A 13,560-nucleotide genomic window follows, 5' to 3' on the forward strand; every position below is an offset into this window, starting at 1 on the left:
GGTGGCTGAGTGGTTAGCATGTCCGCCTCCCAGTACAGAGGACGTGAGATTGAGTCCGGGCTTCGGCTTTCCTGGGTGGAGTTTGTATGTTCTCCCCGTGCCTACGTTGGTTTTCTCCGGGTGCTCCAGTTTCCTCCCACATTCCATAGACATGCATGGCAGGTTAATTGAAAACTCTTAATTGTCCCTAGTTGTGAATGGTTGTGTGGATTGGCTGGCAACCAGTTTAGGGTGTACCCCACCTACTGCCCAAAGCCAGCTGGGATGGGCTCCAGCACCCCCCCCCCCGACCCTTGTAAGCGGTTCAGAAAATGGATGGATGGATGTTGGCAATAATCAATCACCTCAAATGATGACTTTACCCATGAATTTCAGTGACAGACACTCCACGCTTAGCTTTCTTGCCACAAGAGAATAGTAAATAAGACAAACAGTGGAAGCACGGTTTTCATTATTAATGTGTAAGAAAGTCGAACTAAAACAATACTTCCCAAAGGACATAATGTAAATCCAATTAATCCGTTCCAGACGCCCAAACATGTTAACAAAAAATACATTTAATAGAGAACAGCTATAGTTTTAAGTACAAAAACAGTGTTAGATAAATACAAATGATTAATGAAGCTTTTACATCTATGAAATTCTGACGCAGTTCACCAGCGATTTAAATTTTGATCATAACAAAACTAGTGGCTGGAGACTGCCTTATGGTTATGGTTAGTGTTAGTACCAGGGTTCCGTTTAGGTTTAGGACCCACCTACCTAGGTTAGGTTCTAGTGCTCGGAACAGGTTTGGGTTTTTACGTTTTAGTTTTAGGGTTAGACTAGGATTTAGTCTTCCAAACTTGAAGGTACCACTGTATCATGACTAAATGCAGCCTAGCGTATCTGTGTGGTATTTATTTAACATTGATCCGAGACGGCAGCCGCGACTCGACATCAACATGAGCTGATCTCATGTATATTTTGGTTACCGGAAGCTGTCTGATTGATTCTTACATGTGCTCTGCCTCTCGCAGCAGGGAGTCTCAGGGGACTATAATACATATAGTCGTTTGGGGTGCGCAGGCGGGGGGCACGCATGTACGACAAAGCATCACTTTCATCCGCACCAGATGGTTGCTACCATGTTTATTCAGCATTAGAAGCTCATTAGGACTGATTAAAATGCTAAGGAGCCTGGCCGGAGCCTCGGTTCATTCTTTGGTGAGAGGAAGCCAGAGGTGCCGTTAAATAATAGATGAGGGGGGCAAGCCAAGGAGCGAGAAAAAGATGGAGGGTTTTGCGAAACAAATACGGCGAGGAGGAGAAGGAGGGGGAGGAGGAGGAGGAGGGGAGCTTGGAAAAAGAGGCCACAGGGGGAGTGAGACGGAATGTGAAATAGGAGGAGGAACATCTTTTCGCATCCTTCTTTTGCAGCCTCGGGCTTCTCAGCATCAGGGCAAGCGCCCAAAGTGGGGTAGTGAAGGAGGGGACGACCTTATTTAAGTGACGGATTTTGGCCGGTTGGCAAACAAGAATCTCGACAGAGTGAATTTAAAGCTCTCAAGCAAAGGCTGGCCAATCTGTTGTGCTCATGGGCCACATTTGACTTTTAAAACTGACAGATAGACGAGGTGAAAAAAAATTGATAAAATGTTTAATTTTAATAATACATTTATGACATCGCTTTTTTTTTGTAATAATGTAATATATTTGATTTTTAAAAATTGCACTGGGCCCTGTTTTTCGCAGGGGAAGAGGGACCACGCCAGCCCAGCCCGCAAAAGTGAAAATCCACGTCTCATTAACACCCATTGTAAATGTATTTAAAAAAAATAAAAAATGTAACCAAAAAAACGTTCTTCATTGAAAAACAAGGGTTGACCCCCCCAAAAAATATATTAGCTATTGAAAATTAATACATTAATCAATTAGTTAACAAAACGTTTTAAGTGTATCTGTAAAATTGTTTTAATATTATTTTTATCATATTATTTAATATATATTCACTGAATATGATAAAAAATGTAATGTTAATGTATTTTCTTTGTATAATTTAGAACAAAGCAATTCATGTGAAATGAACATATATATTTTTGCTAATATTTTGTATTCTATTATTCACAATAAATCAAATAACCAATCAATTAAGTTAAAATTGTTAAATGACTTAACACTTATTTTACTAATATTTTAATATTTTTATTCTTAACAATAAATAACCTAACAAATATTTTTCTCAAAAAATATTTACAAACATTAAATTATTTACACTACTAATATGTGTTTTTATTTTTTAAATAACAAATTAATCACATTATTGAATGAGATAAACATATAAATTAAGAAATGCATTCTTGACTCCTTAGTGGTGCATCCACCTCAGGTTGTTGCCATGGTGACTACTGAAATGCAATTCCTAGCGCCGGAGCTAAGTTTATGTGTGTTGAAAAAAAAAAGAATGGAATGAAGCCGACCCCAACAGAGCTGGCTAAGCAGTAAGCGTTAGCCGACCATCGCGACCGCACTGTAATGTGACCATTGCCATGACAACAGCCTGAGGTGGAAGCACATTGGTGCTGTGTTTAAAAGGCTGAATTCACTCCATTTTAGGATTGTAACATTTTGTGTGTTTTAAACCTGGGTTAGGCTTAGAGCTAGGACTATGGATTGGGTTAGGTTTCAAGTCTCTTTAAGTGAGAATAAACAATTAAACATAGCTTTTAAATTTGACACACCACAGAAAAGAGTGTTGTTAACTCATTCACTCCCAGCCATTTTTACAGAAGCAATCCCTTTCACTCCCGGCTGTTTGAGTGGATTTTGACTGATTTTGCAAGGCCCACAGAATATTGTTGTCTTGCTATGAAAACATGAAACCAAAATAAATATTTAAGTCTCTTCTTTCATCAGGAGAAAAAGTATATTTCTATCTGTTTCCGTTTTGCAGCAATTAGCATTAGAATATAGCTAAGTTTCACCATTATTTACAAATCTATTTAGAATTCTGAGTAATTGAGGTTGTTTTCAAAATGGCTCTGGTTCATTTCCTATGCTCTGCAGCCACCTGCTGGCCGTTTGTGTAATAACTACCATTTCTTCAACCGTTCTTTGCAGGTGAGAGGCTGCATCAAAGCCTTGTGTATGCTTCCAGCATTAAAAAAAAACATTTTAAAAAACGTAGAAATATGTCTTTGGGACACTTAAAACATTTAAAATAGAACGTATTTATACGTTTTTGGGAGCAAATGTGTTAACAACCATGTCAAAAATATAAACGTTTAAAGCTTCCGGTGGCTAGACTATTTCCGAGCGGGTTGTTTCGTAACAGACAACGAGGTGTTCAAAAGTGGCCACACCGAATCAAAGCCCAGGTTTAAAAACTGGCTGTCATTTTGGAATCCCCTCTCCACCAATTGCTATTCTGCCTTCAATCTCTAACGTGTACACACTCAAGGCCATCTACGAGGCGCTCCAAAGTAGACACACTACCACAAAGCCGTGGTCCACATGCTGGTTAACCCCCCCCCACCCCCACCCCCAACCCAAAAAAACACTTTCCTCACACTTCTCTGCGTGATGTGAACACACTCACGGCCAACAACGAGGCACTCAAGTGTCCTATCCAAAGGAAGAATGTATTTTTGGGCCGGAAGCTTGGCTAACTATCTGTGTCGTAATTGTGTCGGATAACTGCTGAGGCAGCCGAAGGTGCTTTAGTTCTTATATAAAGTGGGTGGGGCCCAAGTGCATCACTGGAAAATATAGTTGAACCCAATATAGCCACAACTGAGTACTACATAGTTATCTTCAAACATGTACAGTATAATCCCTTTACAGGGTCTAAGAATAGAGTTGGGGTTAGGATCAGGACAAGGTTGGTATTACGGCAGTGCTAGTGGTGGGTCCCGCCTCCAACATCTTCATCCCCGCCTGTCCTATTTGAATCAGTCCTTTCCCACCTCCACTGTTCCGCCAATTAAATTCAAGTTCTGCCTTCATAGGCTTGTCATTTTCTTTGTGGCGCTTTTAAGTTGACGGCATGAGTCTCTTTATGGAGGCCATGCAGGCCACCGCCACGATTGCAGAGACCGCTGATGGCTCCAATTGGCGCTGGCGTCTTTGTTTTTAAATACATCGGCGGGCCTATTAGAACAAACCGAAGAGGCTGTTTGGATCCTCCACGTAATAGGAATACTTCATCAAAAGCGCCTTTTAGCACCGCTGGCTGGCCGCCGTTTCATTATCTTCCTGCAGCAGGCGCTCTCATTAAGGTTCCCGCATGACAACATTGTTTCCCCGTTCCTGGGAGAATGCGACGAAGAGAGCCTGGGGGCCACCAAAACAACCACCCAACTCCGCACCCCTCACCGGGGTGGAGGTGGTGGCGCAAAAAAATATGCATGGGCAATTATGATGGAGTATGCATTATTGAGAAGAGTAAATGGGTCCAGGATGAATATCCAAGCTCATTAATAGTGAATGTGACTCCTGTTTCTGGGAAAACAGCCGTCTGGGCTGCGAGAGGGATGGGAGGGGAAATTGAAATGGTCAATTCACAAGACGAGCGCCTTGTTTACTCAGCAGCGACCGGGACTGCTTCATTTCCACTACACTAACACTGAGCCGAGCGTCCTGACGGTGGTGCTGCAGCTATTGTGCCAGGGATTTGGACTTGAGTTGGGGTTTATTGTTAGGGCTCGGGTTAGGTCTTATGGTCATGATCCGGGTAGAGGATAAGTCAAAGGGTGAGGCTTCACACCAGACTAAAAATGGGTTAAGTGGGACAAAGGCTGGGGGTTCGTTTATAGGGATGGGATTAATGTTGGGATTAGGGTTTATGATATGGTTTACGGTTAGGGTAGGCGTCAGCAACCTTTGCTGTCAAAAGAGAGGTTTTAGGCCAAATGAATAACTAAAAATCTGTCTGGAGCCGCAAATTATTTGAAGATTGTGATGAAGGGAACTGTGTGTTAGTGTTTGTCTAATGTACTGAGGGCCCAAGAGCTAATTAGAGCTGCAGCAGAACACAAAAATATGACAGCAACATCCAATATGTACACATTCATTTTCTTCTACATTTCCTTTTCTGTCTCCCGATTTTTTGTTTCGTTGTTTTTATTTTTCAAACACTTTTAGACTTTTTTTTGCCTTTCTGTCAAATTTTTGACATTTTAGTCAACTTTTAGACTTTTTTTTGCCTTTCTGTCAAATTTTTGACATTTTAGTCAATTTTATGGCCACATTATGGTCATTTTCTGCCTTCTTTCTTTTTTTGGACATTTTATGGCATTTAAAAAAACAACAACAAAGAATTCTGTCTTTTTTACTATCAATTCTCTGCCTTTTTTTTGCAATTTTATTAACATTTTATGGCATTTTTCAGGATTTCTTTTGTTTTTTGACCTTTTAATGCTATTTTTTTTCTTTCTTTCTGTCTTTTTTTGCTATCAGTTTTCTGACTTTTTTTTTTGCAATGTTGTGGACATTTTATTGTAATTTTTGAAAACTTTTTCTTCTACCTTTCATCTCTTTTTCTGACCACTTAAAAATTTGGACTGACATTTTTTGAATATTTAATTTTCATTTATTTGTTTCTAAAACATTAATTCATTTAAAGAATATTTGATCTAAAAAGAAAAAAATATATATGTATATATATATATTTTTTTTAGCTACAATTTTTTTTCTTTAAGAGATGCACAGGGAGCCACAGGAGAGGGACTAAAGAGCCGCATGTGGGGAGAGTAGGGCTGCACAATGTTGGAAAAACATGTGATATACTTGTTGAATATTGTGAAACCCATCGATAGTATTGCAATATTTAACATGTACCTAGAGAAATAATATTTTTATTATCAAATGAAAGAGTAAAAAAAAATTATGTGGCAAAATAAGCAAGCTCAATGTGTTCATAGCTAATTAATTGTAATGACCCTAGATAATAATCAAATATTGGACGGTGATGCACATTGAAATTTGCGTCTGACTGGTCAAATTCTGATAAAAGCAAAAATTCCATATGAAACTTATTGCATGTCTTTGCGATATGCATATTGCATGGGCCAATATCGCAATATTGATATGTTTTCGATATATTGCCCAGCCCTACTCCAGAAACATGCTCCCCAAAAGACATGTAATGTATATATATGCTGCAAGGGGTAATTGCAATGTTCAACTCTAAAGTGGCCCGCCTTGTTTACTCAGCACCCACTGTGACTGCTCGAGCTCTACAACAATAAAACAGTGCCAAGCGGCCCACTCGACTGGTGCCATCCCGCCACGCCAGTCCACTTCTATTATACGGAGGGAAAAAATTATTTCGTGCACAGCCAAGATGCAGCGTAATCAAGCTTCTTGGGGGGGATTCTCTGGGTTGTCTTCAGAGAGCAGGAGGGAGTCGCTGGGCCAAGCCAAAGTGGCATGCCAGCAGGGTGCTGCTTTTAAAGCCAGTCTTTTGAATTGAATATCATCTTTCTTTGTCACTGGTGTGTCCGATTGACAAGAAATGTGGCATGTCGGTTCCTCATCATAGAACACATGAAAATCGAGAATAATCTACATTGTAATTGGGTATTGTGGTTCAATGGTACCGTTTTTATGGGCGGCAATTTTGGCTATTTCGAGGGTCTTGCACCTGAACAAACTCTTCCTGGTGAATTCATCCAACTAGACAGATGACCAAAGTTCATGATGGCAGAAAGGTTTGATGAATCCCCATGAAAGAGAACGCTCTCAAAACTCTGCTCCACAAATTGTAATCTTGATCCAAAGTGCTGTGAATGACGATGATCAACACACTTCTACACACTTTATTCAATTTAGCCTTCCTCCTTGACAGAGTGCACTTTCTCCAGACTGCAGAACCAGCCGCCAAAAAGTCACAATTTATGCTACCATTACGACTATGATTACAATCATTATCGGTGACCAAATTTGTACCAGACCCAGATAAATACAGAGGGTTGTGTCAAGAAGGGCATCCGACGTAAAACTTTGGCCAAATCAAACATGCAAATCAAATATATGACTTCCATACTGGATGATCATGAGGAACTACAGCAAATGTGTGCAATTTAGTTTTTCTCATCTAAAATATGTGCTTTTGCACAATAAATGTTGCGATGCAGCATGTTAGACAGATGAGTGACACTTAACTGGAAAAGTTGTGCGTTTTCGGGCTTCGCCAGAAGTGATGTTTTTAAAAGTACAGAAGAGATCCGTACGTCAAAAAGCCCACTACACGAACTCCACTTAAACATCCATCAACTGTCTACACAGTTATCCAGGGTTTGTCACACACTCCTGACTCTCACTTACATGTGCTGCAGGGGTGATGAATGACACGCAGGCCAGGCTACATTTTACACGGTCGACACAACCATTAGCGAACATTTGCCTGATAGCGGCTATCGCTCATCTGGGTCATTTGCTCAACGCCCGTGCTCGCCTATGAAGGATCTCTCATTGATTATCCAGTGTTGAGAGATCACAAAGAGAACAAGTGGATAGAGGAGGGAAGGGGTTGGTGGGTGGGCGGCGGGGCACGGCGTTTAAAGCCTCTTTAGCGATGCCATTCAGTTTGACTTTTGCAAAACTGCATGCTAATCTTGTTAGCGCTTCTGGCTTGCGTGGTGGGCGGCAGGGTTAGCAAGGTTTTCTCTATTGGCCTAAACACTATCAGAAGCACTGGCCTCTATTTGCAACTAAAATTATAATATTTGAGCCTGAATTAGTATTAAATCTATTCCCAACAGTCTATTCTATTCATTTGTTTTTTTTTATTTTCTTGACTCCACTGCTTCCAATCCAATCACATAAAAAAAAAAAAAGAAGTTGGGCACGAGGTGGCAAATCCAGGTCCAAAAGGTAAAAACCCTGCCAAAGTTTGGCTTTAGCCCCTAGTGCTAGCTAACTAGCTAGCTAGCTTCCTAGCAGGTAAACGAGCACCAGGGAAGCTAGCTAGGGAGCTCATTAACTAGCCAAACTGTGGCAGGGTTTTTACTTTCTGAACCTGGATTTGCCACCTCTGTTGGGGACCCCTGATCTAAAGCACAGTAAGCACAACCCTTTTCTACTGATAGAACTCCAAACATGCCTTGAGTCAATTGATGTTAGGATTATGACGGCCTGCTTGGGAAAAATGCTCCTTGGACCAAAAAAGTTCTTGTAGTAGATGACGGGAAGCTGCCAAAGGGGTGTTGCGAAGGGGGTCATGGTTCACTTCCAAACGTTGAGTCACGGCGCAGCGACGACACAGCAATCGACACAGCCGCCGGGGGGATTCCGTCATCCGGATCACACCGGATTAACCAATCCAGTCTTTTTTTTTGTGTGTCTGCTAATCTTATTTATTGCCAGCGCTGATCTCATCTAAGTGTGCTTGTCGAGTGTCGCGCTTAACGAGGCTGTCACGCTAATTGGGGCGTGCTAGGCTAACACGCCAGCACGCGTCGGAAGCGGCCCTCGCAGCTACGGTTTGATCATCCGTCATTTTGTATAGTCTGGGAGTGAACTGGAAAAACGAACGAGGATTACTTTCAAATGTGGCACGAATTCTGTTTTTGAAGCGGAATCTCTGACAAGAACCAGGCAACACAATAAACACGATAAACACACTCACGCAGGAGCTGCTGTTGGCCGCAGATCACGACCAGACACTCACACAAAGACTCAAACTCCACCACACCAGACACTAAAATACACATAATATTCTCTATACATTTTGTGCTTGCCTATTTTTTTGTGTTCAAATACTGTACATTTACAATGTAAAAATTGCTTTCTGTGTTTGAATAAGTTTAAATGTGTATATAGGAAGAAGGAGCTATAAAACTTTCTCTTCTTTTTATTATTATTATTTTTTTACATAGTCCCCCCCATAATGTGGATTTTCATCTCTTACGGTCAGGTCTGGAATGTATCTCACACAATAAAGAGGAAGCCATTCTACCTTTAAAAATAAATAGCTTACAGATTATTTGATTTGGAAGAAATGCACCAGATGCACCAGGCAGCTGGCGTGTATGTTGCCACTTCGCAACGCATAAAATTAGCAATTAATTATTATTATATATTAGCAATGTTTGACTCAGTGTATAACTGACAGCCATTGAAATGCATTTGGGGAAAAATCTGTTTATTAAATCCAAAAATATTATTTTAAAAAGTTGATAAGCATTCAGTATGCGTTTTACACAATCAACGAGGGGACAGAACCACATAAAACACCACACAAAATATTGTAAAAAGATTTAACAAAAACAACCAAAAAGGTGAGTTTAATAAAAATTAAGTAATTAAGGGGGGGGGGGGTTGTTACATGTATTATTCTGTAGGGGCTACCGAAAAATGTATCAGTGGGTGAGTATGTGAATGGCAAGACACCTCTTCACGCGGCGGCCATATTTGCAATTCAGAGGTTGATTAAATTGCGACACGGGCTGTAGGAGAATTTGAAATGCAGATGCAACAACTCACCTTCCACACCGGCAGCACGAAGTCTTCATCGCCGTAAAGGTCGACGCCTGATTGATGCCTTTGGCCAGGACAAGAAAGATGGGAAAAAAGAAGCAGATGTGTGGCACATATCGACGGACGGTGGGATAAAATCACCTCGATAAGGCCGTCGTCATCATTATCTAATCACTGCAATGCACAGTTACACAAAAGAGCCGTCTAAAATAAAAAAAATTGGGCACTTAATCTAATCATGTAGCACAAATTCTGTTCCTGCAATCAGCTCTGACAAGAACGGGACAGCAAATTGCGAGAAATTGTCTTTATTGTAAAATAATAAGCTTTCATTACGCATTCAATGCAAATATAAACGTTTTACACAGCTCGCAGATATTTGGATTTTTAGTTAATTATATAAAGTAACTAAATGAATATCTATTAATGCACTAAAAACCTGCAGTGAGTAGTTTGGTTGTTGCTGGATGTATTACTCTCCAGTTAAAGTTAACTGTAAAAATAAACACATAAAAACGAGGGGAATTACAGAAAGTGCAGACAAAACTACAAATTACATTTCGTTTTGTTAAGTTCCTGAACATGCTAGCTCAAAGCTAATACGCTAACGAAAATTAGCATGCTACTCGCGGCACTCATATTCTTCAAAACGGGTATAGTTTTACAGAAACGCCACAGCACACAGACAATAAAATAAACAATACTCACAAGAATATGTTCTTCATACACTGCACAAAACAAGTTATATTAACGAAACTTGATAGCTACTTTTTCCTTCCGCTACGCATAAATTTAACTACAATGCGAGGGACCACAGTGCCCCTAAGTGGCTAAATCGTGTATAGCATGAACGTTTGTGATATTTCCACAACGCAACGCAATCCAAATGCTTTACACGGCAGAAAACAAACAGCGAATTGTATTGCTTTTGCCTGTGACGAGCAGACAAACCACACCGATTGTTTTATAGTAGTCAAACGACAAATTTGATAATCATCACAAATAAAATTACTATCCCAAATTCATTACTTTTCAATGAACAGAGAGCTTCCTTTCATTGAGTTGACCGCCATTTTGACTTGTGATGAAAGGTCGGAATTGTCAGTTGCGCAGCAGCAACTGCTTGATTTTTTCTCTCTCATAATTTCACGTGTGCGCGCGACTTGTGGCAGAGACAGTTGAGTCGCCGCGCGACCTAATTAGCGATTTGGGAATGGTTATTATGGCTAAAAAACAAGACAATGTCAAAGCCCCGCAGCGTTAGTGGTCACACTAGCGTTACAAATCACCAGAGCTCATTCCCGGGTTTTAATTATGGCACGGCGAAACAAATCGAGCGGCGGAGATGAGATGCCGACTGCATATGAGCGCAAACAAGACAGAAAGGAAGAAAAGAAAGTGTGTCAGAGACGACGATGGATGAATTACAAGTTGTGAGACAGTGGGGAGGGGGACAACAATATTGGCTTTGACATTTCAACTACTCAAAGGCAGCAATCGGATATGTAACAAGCGACGGCGTTTGCTCAGAAAACCTGTCTGCGGCGCACATGCAGACTCTCTCTCTCTCTCTCTCTCTCTCTCTCTCTCTCTCTCTCTCTCTCTCTCTCTCTCTCTCTCTCTCTCTCTCTCTCTCTCTCTCTCTCTCTCGCTCTCTCTCTCGCTCTCTCTCTCTCTCTCGCCTGTTACCTTGGCAACATGTTTTCTGCATGGAAATAGCATCCGTGGTCGTGTTCCTTGCCACTAAAAGAGATGTATAAAAAAAATTGAATATATTGGAACAGGTTTAAATTGTGATAATTGATCAAAGAGACAGAAGCAAGGTGCATATCTCCCTTATAGGCCAGACAGAGACATGAAGACAGACACTTCATTATGTACAACTAAAAACGCTGTCAATGCTTTGATGCATAATACGCTTAGTTTACATTGAACATGTTTAGTTTTATGAGAGTCAAGTGTATCATTTGAGCTTTTGAGGCACATGCCTGGTTGGGAGACAGTCCGAGACACTGTGGTTCAACGAGCGAGCTAGAGATGACAAAGAATTGTGTATTAATTATGGATTAACAAAATGTTTGTTTTTTTTAAAAGAGAGAGAAAAAAAGAAATTGAAATGTAAAAGCATTTGTGCGTGAAAACATTTTCACGCACAAAAAATGCCAGATAAAAGATAAAGACCTGTATATCCCAAAATAGCATTTTTCCCCTTAAAATTTTCTGAAATTAATGGCAATTTTCTATTCTTGTAATTCCTAATAATAAAGCCGAAGATTGGCTCGATACCTAGAACTGGTATTCATACTTGCCCATCTCTAACATTAACATTAATTAAAAATAAACATAAAGTATAAGAAACTTTATTTTTCACAATTTTTTTTAAATACAATATGTAAAAAAAAAAGAAACAAAATGATAGAACATTTCATATATGAAAATAAAATATATAAATCTAAAATTATTTGAAAAGATGATAAATATAAACACAAAAACAAAAAAATACTTAAATATATAATATAAGCAATACATATATAAATAAATATATAATAGAAAATGTAATATATATATGTATATACATTTAAAACGTAATTATATAATAATGCTCAATATAAAATATATAAAATATAATAAAACACAATGACGAGAATAAAATCGTAAAAATGCAATTATAACTCAATTTAAATGAAATTATGTCAAAAAATACTGTCACTATTAATAAGAACAATAGCTAAATGTACTCATATGAAAAAAATTTAACAGTCAAACATAAAATATATTATAAAAAACGTATGCACATCTATAAAGTGAACATGTAAAAAAAAAAAGAGACCCACAATGACCAAATATATTAAAAACGTTTTACTGACTATTATTCACTTAAAATTTTAGTGATGTACTTTTCTGCGTCATTCAAAATTACAAATGCCAAAATAAAAGTACAAAATCATAAAGAAAAAAGTTGACCACAGTATGAATACATTTGGCCTTATGATAATTAGGCTATTATCATTATTTTTTAAATTATGTGACCATTGTGGTATACTCAATTCCTAAAGTTTGACCCATCTCATATTGAATCGCATCAGCATAACGAGGGGGAAGAAATGTAGCCATCAAACCGATGCCACTTTATTCACCCCCCCCCCCCCCCCTCTGCGCCTTTTCATGAAATCCAACACAAAGCGCTGTAGTAGAAAATCCCGCTTTTACAAGCGAAGGTGCTCCCGCGTCCTTGTTTCTGTGAGACAGACTAATGAAAAGAAAGAATATCCTGCGTTTGCTCGCGGGCTGTGACGGCTGCCGAGAACTAACTACAGCGCAGGTAAACACGGAGCGACGGGATTAAAGTGTGGGGGAAGAAAGGAGGAGAGGAGCTGTAATGAAATAAGCGCGTGGAAGAGAGCAGCTGCTGGAGCCTTGACAGACTCCAGCTGCATAACAAGTGGAGCATTTACTCTGCCCTTGTTTTTGTCAGTCACACCAATAAAACAACAATTCCTCTTCAGTCCAACCTCTTAATACTTCAGGTACAGTAGAAATGACTCAGTCTGGGCAATCAAATGTCATGTTTTTGTTGCATTCTGTAATATTTTTCTTTCTAAAAGCATACAAATGATGGCAAAACGTAAGATTTTTTGGCCCGTTTTATGTTTCAATTCGATGGGTATTATGTTGCGCCTTCTGTTGTGCGGTCTTTGGCCACATGGGGGCAGTATAATACATACATACATGAATACTGGCTCAGTAAACTCTAATTTGAGACTTTTTCATGTTTTCAATACTTTTATGTAATAGCCCAAAAAGTGTACACACACAATATACTATGAGTTAAATAATCATACATGTCTTATAAATTCTCTAAAAAAATAAATATATATGGGCACCAATAGTCACACAAAATCAAGGAAAGCCAATGTCGTCAGTAATCTTGTGCTTCAGCTTCACGAGTCTCATTATCTCTGTTCAATTTGCGATATCTTTATGCAACGTGATGAAAAACTTTGATAACTACTGCGTGTAAAAATCGGATTAAGATATCAAATTGCCTCCGTAATTCATTTCTTGACTACCAATGTGTGCGCCTGCGTGTGTAATTTGCTA

The sequence above is a fragment of the Leptonotus elevatus genome, chromosome 18, assembly GCF_054856555.1.
Source record: "Leptonotus elevatus isolate MCC_2025b chromosome 18, RoL_Lele_1.0, whole genome shotgun sequence".
Taxonomy (NCBI): domain Eukaryota; kingdom Metazoa; phylum Chordata; class Actinopteri; order Syngnathiformes; family Syngnathidae; genus Leptonotus; species Leptonotus elevatus.